Source organism: Bos mutus, chromosome 10, assembly GCF_027580195.1.
Source record: "Bos mutus isolate GX-2022 chromosome 10, NWIPB_WYAK_1.1, whole genome shotgun sequence".
NCBI classification, from domain to species: Eukaryota; Metazoa; Chordata; class Mammalia; order Artiodactyla; family Bovidae; genus Bos; species Bos mutus.
Window position 1 is genome coordinate 46,069,493 of NC_091626.1, and position 16,593 is coordinate 46,086,085.

Consider the following 16,593-nt stretch of genomic DNA (forward strand, 5'->3'; position numbering starts at 1 on the left):
AAAAAGAAACAGAAAAGGGTTCAAACTGGTGAAAAGTCCTAAGGAATGAGTAGGAACTTGCCATCAGAGAAGTCATGGAAACGGTCCCTGGTCCAGAGAACAGCAGGAGACGAGAGTCGGCAGCCCATCAGGGCCCTCAACTTGCAGAGTAGCTGCATCCAGGGAAGGAAGGAAGGGAAAGGGAAGGGGAAGTCGCTCAGTCGTGTCTGACTCTTTGCGACTCCATGGACTGTAGCCCACCAGGCTCCTCCGTCCATGGGATTTTCCAGGCGAGAGTACTGGAGTGGGTTGCCATTTCCTTCTCCAGGGGATCTTCCCCACCCAGGAATCGAACCTGGGTCTCCTGCATCATAGGGAGACACTTTACCATCTGAGCCACCAGGGAAGTCAGGGAAACAGGAAGGTTAATAATACTCATCTGAACCAAAGCAGAAGCAATGTCAGTGTACCGTGCTGTTGCAGACTGGAACTAAATAAAGCACTGATAATAACACTACTACTTCACACGTATAGCACCTTTACAATCTACAGAGTATTTTTACGCTCACTTTCTCACTTGTCCCTTTAAAAAACCATGGTGAGTTAGTCAGCAGTGATGCTTCCTTATCTCACCTCCATAGAAGCACTGGGCCGGCCTAAGAGCGTGGGAGGCTGAAGAATCTGACACGTGTGAGTGGTAACCTTGCCCTGGGATCCCTCTGCTCCTCTGGCCTCCATTTCTTCTCCCTTGGGCAGGCTGGATGCTGCAAAAGACACAGTAAGCAGAGAAGGCGTAAAGGATCACTCAAGACAGAGCTTAGGGCCTGGGAACTTTGGACTAGGGCACCTCTGAAAGGAATGCCCCCACCTCCCTTGGCTTGTGGGTCATGCCTGTTGGTGGTTGCTGCTCCTTGATTTCCTGCCACCCTGAGGGCTGTCTGGGACCTTAGCATGTAAAGCATGACAGAGGCAGCTCTCCGTCCCCCAGCTTGGTGTAGACACAACTTTGGAGGAAATTATGAGGTCCCTCCTGACTTTCTTCTCCAAGTACCACTTACCAGGTCTCTGCTAAATCTCCTTGTAAGCCCACTTTTGTCCCTGTATCCTTTATACAAAAGACCTCCAACCCTCCATCTCCCCTGAATTTTTAATCTTTCCTTTTTATCAAGGAGCTGTTAGTTTGTGATAAGCGTGGATGGTAAAAAGGAACGCCAGCCACACTTTTCCCTCCAAAGGTAAGCAGGCTAATTTCAACAGTGTTCAGCCTGTTTGGATGAATAAAGCATCAATTATTTTTCTATACCTCCCCAGGATGCTGCCTGGGACAGCGGTAGAACTGTGGGCCCCAGGTCCAAGGTATTACTCATTAAAGGAAATAGGTCAGAGAATATTGCTGGAACATTATTGAAAGTCCTGTGTATCTATCCCAGCAATAGTAAGATCAGTGGAAGTCCCAGTCTTACTGTGGTCAGATCTAAGAGACCACCTTCCCCACATACTGTAACATCATTCAGTGTTGCTGTGTATCTGTTACTTGGTGACGGGGGGTAACCTATTGCTAGCAGTTCACCATGAGTGGGAAAGGTGCTCTTCCCAGATTTTGTAAGTTTTCTTTTTTTCTTCAAAAGATACAGAGTTGCATCTATCAACTCATCTAATCAATAAACATTAAAAAAAACCTATATGGTACTGATGAGCCTATTTGCAGGGCAGGACTAGAGATGCAGACTTGGCCGTAGTGAGGAAAGGGGAGGATGGGACCAATTGGGAGAGTGATATTGACAGTATACAATACCATGTGTGAAACAGATAGCTAGTGGAAAGCTGCTGTATAGCCCAGGGAGCTCAGCTCAGTGCTCTGCGATGACCTAGAGGGGTGGTGGGGGAGTGGGAGGGAGGTACAAGAGGGAGGGGACATATGTATACAGGTGGCGGATTCACTGTTGTACAGCAGAAACTAACACAACATTGTAAAGCAATCATACCCCAATTAAAAACAAAACAACGATGTACCCACCACTTTTTAAGAATATATTTATGGATGTAAAGGACATAGTCTTCGCACTCAAGGAATTCAGTGTGAGGCTGGGTGGGGGGAGAGAATATTGAGAAAATAAGGAAGTTTATTTATTCTATTTTTATTTTCTATATTCTATATTTATATAGATACATTTATCTATATTTATTATCATGTACATAGCATATTGTATGCTATGTGCTCTGATAAAAGGCAAGCCCAGGTTTGGGCAACAGGTGGAGGAAAAGAGGGGAGAGCCTGGTGGGAAGTGATCTCTGATTAGAGACTGACCCCATGAAGCAAAAGGGAGGACAAGAAGGGCGCCCGAGGTGATAGGCACAGCATGCGCAAGGCCAACAGACAGGAGAAACAGTGTTGTTTTTAGAATTCAGTGAATTCATACACCCAGAAATGGGGTACTAAAAGAGGTGTCCTCTAAGAGGAGTGAGATCCAAATGCTGACCTCTGGACCTTTTGGGTCTTCATAGTCGTAAGCTCCTTGGACAGCAAGGAGATCAAGCCAGTCAATCCTAAAAGAAATCAACCTTGAATATTCATTGGAAGGACTGATGCTGAAACTGAAACTCCAATATGTTAACGACCTGATGCGAAGAGCCAGTTCATTGGAAAAGACCCTGATGCTAGGAAAGATTGAAGGCAAAAGGAGAAGGGGGTGGCAGAGGATGAGATGGTTGGATGGCATCACCTACTCAGTGGACATGAATTTGAGCAAAGCCCAGGAGATAATGAAGGACAGGGAAGCCTGGCGTGCCGTAGTCCATGGCGTTGCAGAGTCAGGAGAACTCTGTTCAGTGACTGAACAACAACTTGTAAATTCACTGAATGTCACTGTGGAACCTGGGTTTTCTCTTTCTATGCAAATCCACTTTGAGCCTCTCTGACATTAGCCACTGAGGTGATAGAGCAATGAGCCTGGAGACAGATGATCTAGAAGCCTGACCTGCAGCAGTTCTTAATCTCCTGGTCTCTACAATAAAGATTGATTCACTCACTCAGCAAACATTCTGTAAGTAGATACTGTGTACCATACAACACAGTGGTTGTGGTTGTAAAGATAAAGCAGAGAACAGAACAGATGTAACTTCTGTCCTCATGAAGCTGACATGTTGTTCAGTGGAGATAATAATTTCTGTCTTAAACCTTTAAGGACCAAAATAGATAAGGTATATCTGCTTTAAAAAGTGCAGGATGCTATAAAAGCGAACAGCCCATGGCCCATGGTCTCTGGTCTGGGATGACTGCCACTGAGAGCTGGGAGTTCCTGATCCCTGCCTATATACACAGAAGAAGTTCGTGAAATACCTCCAGCAGATCAGCTACCAAGTACCTCTAGGAACGCAGAGAAGGGCTAAGAAACTTAGTGGTTCCTGGCGTATGTGACCTGAACTTCCCACAAGCATGTCCCTCAATTTAAAAAAGACATTGAAAATGATCTTTTTGACCAGAGGGAGGGCCCTCACCCCTGGGTCCAGAAGCTAGAGATCAGCATCTAAAGGCAATATTTCCCAGACCACGTGAGTGTGAGGGGGAAAAATGCACCCTCTGCCTTTCCATCTGGCTTGGAGTCAGAATGCCAGATCCACACACGTCAGCCTGTGTGGAGACGCGTTCTGTGTTGAACGCATCTGTCGGTTTGTACTACAGAGCCCGTTTGTGGTTTGGTGTTACAGATCAGAGGCAGCGATCACAGCTCTCCTGTCTCAGGGTTCAGAGGGAGCATGTGCGTTTTGTATCCTAGGCAACGCCAATGCTATAGGAAAAATCTACAAGTGTGAATTGGGAATTCTGTTCCTTTTGGTGAAGAGCCCTTTTCAACTCAGGCACCTAAGTCAGAATCAATAAAATCTAATGACTTAGAAGGACCTTAGGGATCATTGATGTTCTAGCCCAACCCCTTGTTTATAGATGAGGAAACTGAAGCCAGAGGAGGTGGGGCCTCTGGGCTCCTAGAGGAGAATCTAGATTTCTCAAGCCCCTGTTATCTCCAGGTGTGTTTGATATGTTTGATGTTTGGGGTGAGATTAACATCCCCTCAGGTGAGTCATAAGGAGAGGTGAGAATAAATGTAAATAAAGGTCATATAACACTTGAGGCATAATTCTCTCCAGCAATAGCTTGAACCACACAGCCCTTCCTCAAGGTTGTGCGGTTAGCCTTGCACCTTCCTGGTACTCACCTGACCACAGAACAGGATCAAAGGAGCTCAGGGCACCTCACCTCTTTAGGCACCTCACCCAGTCCTCACAGCATCTTTCCCTGAGAGGAGCTGCTAATTCTCCCCACTTCACAGGGAGACAAGCACAGAGCAGTTAAGCAGCTTGCTGCTGCTGCTGCTGCTAAGTCGCTTCAGTCGTGTCCGACTGTGCGACCGCATAGACGGCAGCCCACCAGGCTCCCCCATCCCTGGGATTCTCCAGGCAAGAACACTGGAGTGGGTTGCCATTTCCTTCTCCAGTGCATGAAAGTGAAAGTGAAGTCCCTCAGTCTGTCCGATGCCCGAGGCTAATTAAGTGGCAAAGCTGGATCTCCTCCCTAGGCATTCTGGCTCCAGAGTCATGTTCGCAAGTTCATACTGCACTGCTCAGCACTCACTCAGGCTCCAGCCTAGAGGAGGAAGGACCTGACTGCTCATACCCTCTGGGTGTTGAATCGATTTGGTAAAAATCAAAAATTGGCATCAATTTACATAGACTCCCATTTTGCTTCTGTGAATACAGAGGTTTCTAAAGCTCATAGATTCAGAGCCCAGACAAAGGGCTCCAGGTGACTCCCAGGTAAACTGACTCTGGCCCTGACTGAGCCCTCACAGAGATTTCTCTGGCCATAAAATTCACTTGGGCCATTTATTAGTCCAGGACTGCTGGCTGAACCCTCACTGAAGACTTAATTTGCATCAGTAGAACAAAAGAACATTTTTTAGAAGTTGTTCTGAACCGATTATAAACTAACAGGAAATTGCAACAGTAGCAGAGAACCGTGTACTTTTCACCCAGGAAGTGGATTTTTAAAAACAAGTCACAGTTCTTGAATGGAATACAGATAATAGTAGTGCTATGCTTTAGATCCTTCTGAACAGTTAATAATCATTCTCTACATTTCTCATAGACAAGCAGCTGTTAACTGTGTTTTCAAATAGGAGGGCAGATACAAAGGCATCTGGAAGCCATAGTGCTTGGATCAGGAATTTTGGGCTTTACAAATAAGTTTAAAGTGCACTTTTCTTTCTCTTGGTTGTTAAGTTTAACCCTTCTATAAACCCTTCAGCAACTGTTTTAAGTCATGACATCACCTAGGAACCTCTGGTGAGGGGCCTTGAAGAAGATGAAACAGGAAGACCTGAGCTTCTTCATGTTAGAGTGAATCCCTGCCATGGGCAGGGCTGAGCAATGTAGATCACTAGACTTCAGTGACATCTGGGTTCTACACTAGTTTCACGACTCCTGGACCTTAAGTCCCTTAATTTATCTTTTCATTCTTTCCTAGGAATAGGAGCAGTAACCCATCCTCAATCCTTCCTTGCCTGGGTATTTTTCACGTCCTTTGAAAATCCTAAAAAAAACAAAAAAAGAAAGAGGCACTGTGGAGGAAACTGAAAGCTATGTCTCCATAGAGGCAGCATCAGACATGCCAGTAGAATCAGAGCAAACATGCTCTACTTCTGTCATCTCAGCCTGGAGGGAAGAACCAGGCACGGGCCCAGACCCTATTATACTGAACTGAATGTCATGGCTCAGGCCATACGGCAGCCTCAGCAGGTCAGCTGCTAGAAGAAGCCAATGTTCTGAAGACAGGCTGAGTCCCTTGGCATCTCAGTCATCCCTTGGAACCCTGAGCCCTTCCTTTGTCTAGAATGGTTCCTTTCGTGGAGGCCAAAGGGGAACAGCCAAGTCGGGCTGGGACCACACATTTGGAGGAGATAATAAAGGAAAAGCTTTTCATGTCTCTTGCCACTAGTCAGCCTTAGAAGCCTTGTGGTCCTCCTTGAAGAAAGGACACACAATTGTGTTCATTTCGGCCACAGCAACCTTCTGCTTTCTCTCTCTTTTCAATTGTAGATGATTCCTGTGTTTTGTATTTTCACAAAGCTAGTTCTCATCCTGATCTCTTAAGAAGTTGATGTGTTTTGTCGTCTGCCTGGTTAGCAGATAGTCTCTGCTTAGATTGGGGCTCATCCTCTCATTCGTTTCTTGTGTTATTTTCACTTTAAATGAAGATTGTTTCTGGAGTGGTTTAGCTTTAAAAATGTTACCCAATTTGAGTTAGGATGGACAGGCAAGATCTTGCAGGCAAGTTGTCACTGGAATTATGCTCCCCAGAGCCATGGTTCTGATCAGAGGTTGAATTCTGGGATTCCTGATCAGATTTGCTTAGAATTTGGCAGAGACAGGTTAGATCCTGTTTTCTGTCCCTTCCTGCTCAATTCCTTTTAAGTGCTATTCCTTTTTGAATTATTAATATTTAACCAGAAGCATTACTGATGGAGATATTGTTATGCTTTGCTTTAAGAAAACCTAGGCTTAAAGGGAAAATCTTACATAAGAGCTGCTTTAATTTTCAGAAAACTTCTTTAAATAGCCAGCTTTCCTCATGCATGTAGAATATAATTAAAATAAACAAAACTGACCCAGCTTTTAGGAAGACATTGATTATAAAAGCAAGGCATTAATAAAGAACACAACAGGCTTCCATACCCCACAGGGTGCCCTTTCCTGCCTTCTGCGGTGTCTGCTGCCACCTTTCTCTTCTATCAGAATCTAGCCCCAAGGAAAGATCTTATAAATGTATTCATACTGATTTCTGGCTTATGTTACTCTCTAGCTCTACATACTTTATACCTGGAAAAAAGGCTGTCAGCCAAAGAAAAGAATTTCCCGTTGCAGAGTCTCTAGCATCAGGCAGCCATTAGGCAGGCTGGTTTTTATTTTATTTTTGCTTGTTGGGTAGTGGGGAGTCAAATAGACTTCCTTTTCTGCCTCTGTATGCCCTGCTCTTTAATCTCAGGAATAGCTCTGCTTTCCTTTTCTTGTACTAGAAGACTGTAAAATGAGGAGGAATTTCAGTGTGGGGGTAGGAGGGCGGTAACAGAAATCACTTGTCTTGGCCTGTGTTGCCCATCCCTCCTGGATTAAAGAGCAGTTTGTTAATGATGCGAAGGTGTGAAAAGAGGCATCTGTTGCCATTAGTAAGAACCTGTTGGTTTTGGAGCACCTAGAAGTGCCCGGGGCTGTTAAGGCTTATGTACCAGTGCTGTCAGAGGAAAGTAGTAGACACAAGACTTGGTGTTTGTGGCAATGGTGGCAAAGCATTCAAGCCAAGGCACCTGTGCCATCACGGCTAAGTCAATCACATGTGCAGCCTTTGTCTATTTTTTCTTCTATCCGTTACATACTCATTGAGGACTTCCTTACATGCCAGGCTCTGTGCCTGATGCAAAGGATAAACAGGATGAGTACAATGTACTCTTTCTCAAGCAGTCCTGGTTTAGTAGGGAAAATGTGGAAATAAGTAACATTATGATGAGTGATAAGTTCTGTGTTAGAAGTATTTACACAGTATCATATGATTAGTCATCCTGAGGGAAACAGAGGAGCCTGGGGAGAGAGGGATTTGGAGTATGGGAAGAATGGGAAAGTGGCAAAGGCCAGGGACATTTTGAGCTGGTAAGTAGACAATTTCCAGGAAGAGCTTTTGAGGGAGAACAGTGTGTATAGAAGACACTACTTTAGGATCAAGGTTGGGAAGCATCTAAAGCTTAAACAGAGAGGCTAGCAAGAATCAGATTGTGGAGGACCTTGTACATCTTGGAAATGAATTTGGACTTTATTATGTAGGCCTTCAGGAGCCATAAAATAGTTTTTAGACAAAGAATTAACATGATGCTATTTGTACTTTGAGAAGATTATTCTGGTGGCTTTGTGGAGACTCAACTAGAAGTCTAGAAGGGCAGAAACCAGTCCAGAGTGGATTCTAGAATGTTGAAAAGAGAGAATCAATAGGATGTACTGACAGGTTGAAAATGGGATGGTGGGGCAGGGGAGATGTAGGGTGACTCCCAGGTTTAAGGCTTCAGTGACCAAGTAGGATGTTGAAATACAAATAACAACAACAATTGTTGTAACAGTAATTTCAACAATAATAGTTGTAATTGTTGGATCTATACCAAGTACAAAAGATTTAGCTTTGTGCTTTGAGTAGATTATTTCATTGAATCATTGTAATGTTAGTGCTAAATTATCTTCATTTTAGGCATGAAAACTTGAGACTTGGAGAGGTAAAGTAGCACACCCAGGGTCACATTGCTGATAAGTGATAATGTATGAATCTGAACCCAAGCATTTGAAGCTCAGAGCCTGCCCTCTGTAGGGAATTTAACAAGAGTATAAGTCAAGGCACAGTACCTGAATTTCAGGCTTACACCTTCCAAGTTTAAGTTGCCTATATTTTATAAGCCAAAATATCTAGCAGGAGAGTTGCACAACTGGATCTGGAGCTGAGGAGTATGGTCTCTGCTGGGCACATGGAGTTGAGAATTCATCAGTTAACTGGTGGTAGTGAAGAAGGTGGGTGTGATGTGGGTGAATCTCCAAAGAGCCAGTTGGAGTCATGAAGAACCACATCTAAGGGTGGGCACGTTTGGACAAGTTTGGGAAGGTTGCTGAAATGGAGTAGCTAGAGAAGTGAGGAGTTAACTAGGAAATCCAGAGGTCCAGTTTCAAGATCTGATGGAGGGACCAACATGACTGACTATTTCAGGGAGATGAAAGAAGATTTAAAATGAGAATTGACTTGGATTTGACCATATGGTAGCTGATGGGCAAGAGTTGAAGTTAGACTGGGGGGGGATTAAAATTTTAATAAAAAGTAAGAAAAGGGAGACAGTGAGCTCAGACTTCTTATCATAGAAGTTTGACTGGAGAGGGGGTGAGAGACGGGGAGGTAACGGAGGCAGCCTTAGGATCAGGGGGACCCAGTTTGCGCTGGAGTCACTTGAAATGCTGGTATGTGACGGAAAGGCCATGTGGAGCAGTGGGTGTTACACCAGGATGTTTAACTGAGCAGCCAGGAAAGTTAGAATCTGCCCTCCAACCCCAGAAGGAGCTCACAGACTGAGAAAAAGTCACCAGGATGTTTAACTGAGCAGGCAGGAAAGTTAGAATCTGCCCTCCAACCCCAGAAGGAGCTCACAGACAGAAAAAGTGCTCCTACACTTCGAATGTACCTACCTTTTATTACATGAAGAAACTCAAGCCCCAAAAGTGAAGTGACCTGGTGCCTGGTCCCTTTCCGCCCCCCCTGCTGGTGTCCATGGGAGAAGCAGCCCTGATGCGCCTTCCAGTCCCAAGCTTCCAGTCCTCCAGACCGACTCTTCCCTGCTCCATCAGAAGGCACTTCCTTCTAGATTCTGACGTGTCTGCAGGGCTTCATCTGTGTTGGGGGTGGGGGGCGGTGTCAGAGAGCTGCTTTGCCTTTTCCTCAGCATGCCAGGGGGCAGTGTTGTAAGTTGTTAATTATAAAGTGTCATTAACATAACAGTACAGGGAGGAACCATCTCTCAAAGTCAGGGGGCTTTCAGACGGCTCTTCATGCCCCAGGGTCAGGGAAGACCTTTATTCATACCTGGTGCATGGTCCCAAAGCCCTTGTGCAGAAGAGGAGTGGGTGGCTATGGGGTGGAATGTCAATTGAGAATTTCTTAAGTGAGAGAGCTAATGCTCTCCCGAGAGACTCTATCAGTCAAGAATCACTAAATGAGCCTGGATGTAAGAAGCTACCTACGCTGCTCAGAAGGACCCAGAGAACCCCTAACTCTGCTTAGAGGTCTTCTGAAATCCGTGTCATCATCCCTTCTTCTCATCTTCTTATACTCCAGAGGTTATGCTGTCAGCCTGGCTGCCATACCATTCTCATTAAATACTGATGTTGAGCACCGATTAAAATCCATAGCCCTACACAGAATGAACTGCCTAGAATCTAGAAATGTGAATGCTCTATAAACATAAACTTCTCTTTTGTAATTGACCTTCAATTACAACCCTCTGTGTGTTGGTAGACTCCAAGGAATAGCAATTAACTTTCTTCTCTTCGCTCTTTTTCAGTCTTCTTAAACCCATTGCTCCTTTTCCGTTTTGTCATGTGAGGCTGTCAAGCCATAGACATAACTCCTGTAACTCCGCGGGCCGTCTTTCTCATCGACTGCCATGTGGACAGTGCCCCCTGGAATTTCACAGACTGTGGAATGAATGGTACCCCTTATGCTGCAGGCTCGGGTCCACCCCTGTTCTCTCCTGCTGTTCACAGCACTCTCAAATAAAAGAATAAATGCTATTTGGGAACAGAACCCGGGGTGCCTGTCCTCCCTGGGTTTGCTGCTCTCGTTGTTGTTGTTTTGTTTAACAGTATTAAATAAATCTAAATCAGACAGAAATCCAAAATGCTAATCTTGCCCTGAGAGATTTACCAGAGCTCGTGGTATTCAGGGCACACGATTAGTTCTTTTGTTTCTTGCTTCCTTTACACTTTATTCACAGTTGTGTCAATGTTGACAACTGTGAGACATGCTTGCCCCAAGGGACTGGGAAAACTCTTCCCCAAGCTCTGAAAAAATTAGGAGGACTTAATTAGGTCAAGGATGGGAGGCAGGAAAGGCCATCCAGAGGGGGAGAGGAGCAAAGACTTGGTGGCATTTAGGTAGCACCTGACACATTCCGGGGTCAGGTGGTAGAAACACAAGCAAAGAGGGAGAGAGGCTTGAGATAAGGCTGGAGAGGGAGCCAGGACTCAGATCAGGAAAAGCCTCATGGCAGAGATTTGGACTTTGTCCTAGGAGTAATAAGAAGTTCCTGGAGGATTATGAAATTCTGTGATGGGATTTATATTCTGAAAACCTCATCTCACTTCATCTACAGAATGAATGGGAAACAAACAAGGGGTAGCCAGAAAGTAGGTAAAAAGGTCAGAAGAATGTGGTAGAAGGGAAGGGAAGGATCCCCAGGGCTTGAAAAAGCTGTGGACCATCATCTGTGTTTTAGGTTACTGAGGGATCCCATGACATAGAGCTAGAAACCATCCATTGTGTTGAGCTACCTGGAGGTCATCAGTGTTTTTAGAAAGGAACTATGGAGAGAGGAGCTAGAACAGAGGAAGGAGAAAGCAGAGTGGAGGGTGCAGAGATGATGACAATGAGAATGAAGAATCTTTTGTCAGTGTCCGTGAATGGAAGGAAAGAGGTAAGTTGCGGCTGGAGAGAGATCTGAGGTCATGGAGCTTTTTCACCTTCTTTTTTTTGAGATGAGAGCGGTTTGAGCAAATTTAAGTGCTGATGGATAGTTTTTATGCAATAAAAAATTATAGAATATGCCAGTAGAGAAAAACATAATCCATGTTTGTTTGTTTGTTTTTTCTGTTCCAGGGAAAACAGCAGGGATTGGATTTAAGGCACATGGAGAGGAGTTGGGGAGTGAAATCCTCTTAAAGCAAGAGAAAAGGAGGAAAACTAGAGGAAGAATCATATAGGTTGATATTCTTGGTAATAGGAAGGGGGAAGGAATAAGGATGTTCTTATCTTAAGGCTTTATTTTCTAGGTGAAGTAGCTTCCAGGTAGGAGGGAAGAATTTATAGAGTGAGGAGGGAGAAGAGATAAGGGCCTTGAGGAGAAAGGGGAAAGTTTAAACTTACTGATTCGGGATGTGGGCAAATCTAGTAGAAAAATAGTGGACCCCACAGTTTTATAACTATGACATTAGTACTTACCAAATTACCATAAACTGTGGTTGACTTAATTGCTCAGCTGCTCTGGAACAGGTGCAGAAGGCTGAGTTCATCCACAGTAGAAACTTTGTGAGAACCTCTGACACAGAAACAAAGGATGAGGGAGTTTAGAGTCCAGGCAAAAGTGTTGTTGAAGTGATTGACTACTGAATATCACATGTAAGATGGATAAAGTGTCAAGACTGGGGATGGATAATGGATGAGAAGAAAGTGGCCTCAAGGCCCTGATGAGAAGAAAGTGTTGTCATGGTGAAAGCAGTCAGATAAGCAAGCTAGAAGGACAAAAGTTTGGGATCAAAGCATGTAATGCTTGACTTTGTGATCTGGGGGATGAAGAATCTATAACTAATAGCAAGTCTGAGAGTGGAACCATGGACCAGGACTACTAAAGTCTTTGAAATGTTTTTCTTAGAGAAAGTGACTGGAAAGTTATTAGCTAAAAGAAAGGAGGAGGGAAAGAACCTCAATAAGCAAAAATTTTTTTGTAAAAGGCTAGGAGCTCAAGGTCTCCAGATTGATTTGTGTGGGTCTTCCCAAGGTTTCCCAAAGGCACTGGGAAACTGGAAAGAAGCAACTCCCCTTTCAGATCCTCAGGTTGGGGGAGTATGAGTCTAAGCAGCTCCTGTTTGAGAAGGAGCATTTCCAGAAGAGAGCCAGGGATCTAAAATCAGCGTGGGGTTTTTTTGTTTTTTTTTTTTTTTTTTTTTTAATTCTTTGGACTGGGGAGAAAATTAAGTAGGCCTGCTCTATTTCTGAATTCTCATTTCCTTTGAATTAATATAGTTTTATGGGAGATAGACTATAGATCAGTTTCTCTGTCTGGGATTCATTAATTCCAAATATGGCCACTATGGTTTAACCGTAAAAGAACCTGTATTAACCAACCTTATAAATTTCGAAGAAAAATTTAAGGTTAAGTACTTAAAGAACTTCCTTTCAGTATTTCTTTTATTTTGTGTCTGTTACACAATAAATCTCTCGGTTTTTGCTTGTCATAAACATCTTATCTCGCTTCATTTTTGAAGCACATTTTCACTGATTATAAGATTTTAGGCTGGAAACGTATTTTCCTTCAGCACTTAAAAATGTCATTCTGTGGTCTACTGGATTCCATCATTTCTATTGATAAGTCAGCTGTCAGTATTCTTGCTTCTTGAGAGTAAAATATCTTAGCTTTTAACATTTTTAAAATGTTTATTTTTAGCATCTTGACTATGATGGATATGCGTGTGTTTTTTCTTTGTGTTTATAAGTTCTCAGAACTCCTTTAAATAGGTGTCATATTGTCTTTCATCAACTTTGCGGCCATTATCTTGTCACATATTGATTCTATTCATTTTTCTCTCCTCACTCTCAGGGATTCCCGTATGTAACATCTTTTCACAAGATCTTATGTATCTCTTACTCATTGGTCTGTTTTTTCCAACTTTTTTGCTGTCTGTGTTTCTGTCTGATAATTTCTATTAATGCATCTCCAGTTCACTAATCTTTTCTTCAGCTGTAAGAAATATGTTGCTAAAGACATCTATCAGAAAGCTGTAATTCTGTGCTTTTTAGATGGAGAATTTCTGTTTAATAATTCTTTTTCAGTAGATTCTAGGGAGCTGGTGAAATTCTTCATCTTGTCATCTTTTTTTTTTTTTTTTTGGACAAAATAAACATAGCTTTTAAAACTATATCTGAGAATTCTAGTACCTGAGTCCTATTTTCTGTTGTCTTTTTTCTCTCTTAGTTCTTGAAATGTCTTGTCATTTCTTTTGGAATGAGCACTTTGTGTAAAAAATTATAGCCTCTGGGTGATTATCTTTTCTGTAAATAGCTAGAGGGAGAGGAATTTACATTCATCCAGTCTAGACTTAGTGAGTTTTTATAAGGCTTGATCAGTCTCTAAAGATCTATACTATAATTTTCAGAGGTCCAAATGAAAGGCTTTGAATATTTCTAGGACCCCTGTCCCCCCGCCTTGTTGGTGGGTCCTAAATTGAGACTGCCAAAAATCTGGCATTTCATTATAACTACATTCACACCTTTATATAATTTAAGAACTAGCAAACCCCATAATGTGAACTCAACTGCTGAGTGTGGGGCTCATTTCCTTGTACTTCCCTTTTCTCCTAAATCCTGTCATTTCAAACCCTGGCTATCTTGGCAACTCTGAACTCCTTTAAAGAGCTTTTATCTTTATATTTAAGCTTAAAATCAGGAGTGTAAGGGGAACCCCATGTAAGAAAATCCAAGCTGTACTTACTCAAGTACCCCTGCTCTCTCACTGAAAGGAATGACCTCATGTAAGTAGGTACTTTACTATAAACGTACACATTAGAAATGTGGTTCCCCCCCTCCTCCTTGGAGGCGTCTGTGCCTGTGAAGCTGTACCTTATCTTCTACTGCTAAATCGCTTCAGTCGTGTCCGACTTTGTGCGACCCCGTAGATGGAGCCCACCAGGCTCTCCCATCCCTGGGATTCTCCAGGCAAGAACACTGGAGTGGGTTGCCATTTCCTTCTCTAATGCATGAAAGTGAAAAGTGAAAGTGAAGTCTCTCAGTCGTGTCCGACTCTTCGCGACCCCATGGACTGCAGCCCACCAGGCTCCTCCGTCCATGGGTTTTCCAGGCAAGAGTACTGGAGTGGGGTGCCATTGCCTTCTCCAATACCTCTATTATTGTTATGATGATGTACATAAGACAGTTGTAGGTAGTTATACAAAATTAAAGAGTAAACACTTTTTCCTTTTGCCCCATAAGATGTAACAATAATAGTCATGATAATATTCACTAAAATTTACTAGAGATTTACTATGGACCAGATTCTGTGTTAGTTGTTTTGTATAGATTATCTCAGAAGAACCTGTGAGGTTAGTAAAGGTAATTATTCATATTTTACACTTGAAGAAACTGAGGCTTAAAGAGGTTAAGTCTCCTTAAATAAGGTCTCAGAGCCAGGAAGTAAATGGCACAAGCAAGTTTAAACTCAGATCTTTCTGGGACTTCTTTGGTGGTTCAGTGGCTAAGACTCCGAATTTGCAATGCAGGGGGCCCAGTGTTTGATCCCTGGTCAGGGAACGAAATCCTACACACCACAACTACTTGTTCATGTGCTGCAGCTGGAAGATGCTGCATGCTGCAGCAAAGACTGAAGATCCCACATGGTAAAACAAAGACCCTGCGCAGCCAAGTAAATAAACTCTAAAAAAAGTAAAACAAAACTCAGATCTTTCTAACCTCAAAGTCTATGTTCTTTACCAACATCTCATCCTGCCTCATGTCTTGCCTTCCACATAATTGGTTTGATAGTCTCACTAGCCCTGGAACCCTGAGATTAAATATTTCCTTAAATAAGGTGAGAACAAAGTAGTCTAAATGGTTTACATACAAATAAATCTCCTTGTTGGTCCATTTTTCTCAGGTATTTCCAAATTCTTTCCTTCCCTACTCAGCTTTGCTTTGATATGTATTTCACATTAAATATTTCCAATTATAATTTCTATGGCAAATCTGAAAGTAGTTTTTTAAATACAGCTTTAGGCAGGGACAGGAAGTAATTAGCAGTGGGGTTTTATTTTTGGAAGATGAGATTGGTGGAGAACGGGGTATAGCGAGAAATTGCTTTCTGCAGTGTCAGTTGAATGAGTTATAGGAAATGATGGCTCAGCCAGCAGCTCGGTGCTTGCCAGTGAGTCAGCAGTGATTCCATCCTCATCTCAATGCTGGAATTACAGCTGTAAAAGACACTCTTCCTGGTGAGTGCCCCTCCCTGCCTTGCTGTCTGGGGCATGGAAGCTCTGCCCACATGATGGGAACTGTTCAGTTACCTGTCCCAGTGGACAAAGATTCACAGAATTATCTTGTGTTCAGGCAAATGTTTCTATGTTTCTTTAGGATTCATTAGTGTTTCTCATTTTTCCATCTGATACCCAGCAGAAACATCCAGTGTGGTATTGATGTCCTAGCAGAACTTAATTCCTAGGGCAACAGTTCATATTTTTATATTTTTATATGTCCAGGGTCTCTTTTTTTTTTTGGAGTATAGTTGATTTATAGTGTTGTGTTAGTTTCAGGTATACAGCAAAGTGTTTCAGTTATAGACACACACATATATATATTCCTTTTCAGACTATTTTCCCTCATAGGTTATTACAAAATATTGAGTATAATTTCCTGTGCTATATAGTAAGTTCTTATTGCTTATCTGTTTTATCTATTTCATATATATTAGTGTGTGTATGTTAATCCCAAACTCTTAACTTATCCCTACCCTCCTTTCCCTTTTGGTAACCATAAGTTTGTTTTCTCTGTCTGTGGGTCTATTTCTGTTTTCTAAATAAGTTCGTTTGTATCATTTTTATATATTCCGCATATAAGCAATATCATACTTGTTTTTCTCTATGGCTTACTTCACTTAGTATGTAATCTCTAGGTCCATTCATTTTGCTGCAAATGGCATTGTTTCATTTTTATAGCTGAGTACACACAGTGCCCCAGGTGGCACAGTGGGAAAGAATCTGCCAGTGCAGCAGGAGACGTAGGAGATGTGCATTTGATCCCTGGGTTGGAAGGACCTCCTGGAGGTAGAAATGGCAGCCCACTGTCGTGTTCTTGCCTGGAAAATCCCATGGATAGAGGACCTTGGCAGGCTACAGTCCAAGGGGTCACAAAGAATCAGACATGACTGAGCACACACGCACACATGTATATATAAATGTATATTGTTGTTCAGTCACACAGTCGTGTCCAACTCTTTGTAACCCCATGGACTGCAGCATGCCAGGCTTCCCTGTCCTTCACTATCTCCCATAGTTTGTTCAAAC

At 42.9% G+C, this 16,593-nt stretch overlaps 1 protein-coding gene and 1 non-coding gene across 11 annotated transcripts in view; one reads left to right on the forward strand and one right to left on the reverse strand.

Annotated features, from left to right (window-relative positions):
- SEMA6D (semaphorin 6D) overlaps positions 1-16,593 on the forward strand; it is a 58,608-nt gene that overhangs the window by 23,895 nt on the left and 18,120 nt on the right. The gene's annotated exons all lie outside the window — the stretch shown is intronic.
- TRNAH-AUG (transfer RNA histidin (anticodon AUG)) lies at positions 314-385 on the reverse strand. The gene has a single exon. It is a non-coding gene; the product is annotated as a tRNA-His (tRNA).